The sequence below is a fragment of the Myotis davidii genome, unplaced genomic scaffold (assembly GCF_000327345.1).
Source record: "Myotis davidii unplaced genomic scaffold, ASM32734v1 scaffold169, whole genome shotgun sequence".
Lineage (NCBI taxonomy): Eukaryota > Metazoa > Chordata > Mammalia > Chiroptera > Vespertilionidae > Myotis > Myotis davidii.
This window is the reverse complement of record NW_006383005.1, coordinates 860,037-861,069: the sequence shown is the minus strand read 5'-3', so window position 1 is coordinate 861,069 and position 1,033 is coordinate 860,037.

Below are 1,033 nucleotides of genomic sequence, written 5' to 3'. Positions count from 1 at the left end.
AGTGATACCACTTTAGCCCTGGAATACAATACATTCAGGTGACCCTCAACTCACTGGCCAGTATGGTTATGGATGATAGAATTGTTCTCAACTTCCTTGTGGGCCAATCTGTAATAGCCGATGTATCCTGTGTACCAGAATTAATACCTAGGCCAGGTACAAGGCCAATAAAGAAAGTAGAGAATACCACCTGGCTTTCTAAGGTAGACCTTGATGACTTACTGATGGCTTATGGTTGTTGGTTTTGGGGGATGTTTTGTTTCTGTGTGTTTTTTGTTGTTTGTATTTCCAGCTGGTTTGGTCAATATCCTTGGGTATGATAGAGGTCAAGTCTGCAGATTGATTTCATCCTGTTTCTTGGAGTTCAGTTGACAGTATCCTTAATTAAATGCTGTATGAGACCAGCAGAATGGATTTGGTCCCCATTTTTGACAGATTAATCAGTGAGTGATGGTGCAGCATACTCAAAATTCATTAGAGGCCATCCGTACAAAGTGCTGCGGAGGCTTGGATAGGAGTAGCTATTTTAGCATGGAGGACTAAGGGGTCCTTATACAGGGAGTGAAACCTGTCTGATTTGCATCATGAAGTAGATCGTGAATAGGTCATATGTGTCCATTTTACAGATGAAGAACCTGCGGCATAGAAATTAAAAAACTTGCCAATGTCACTCAGCTAGGAAGTGGGAAGTCAGACTTGGAGCCAAGATCTCTTCACTTCCAAATCTAGAGATTTCTACTAAACCTCATTGCCTCAAGCATAAGACTGAGACCATCAGCCAAAGAAGAATTGAGAGAAATATGGCATTACTTTTAGGTATTTTTCTAAAATTGGCTTGGTGGTCCACAGAGTTGGTTGTGAGTTTGGGGAAGTCTGGTGAAGAACCCTAGCATTTTGTATAAGCTCATCTTTAAAAATGAAATATTTAAGACATAATACGGTGTTTTTTAAATATATCTTTTTATTGACTTCAGAGAGGAAGGGAGAGGGGGAGAGAGAAACATCAATGATGAGAGAGAATCATCAAGGGCTG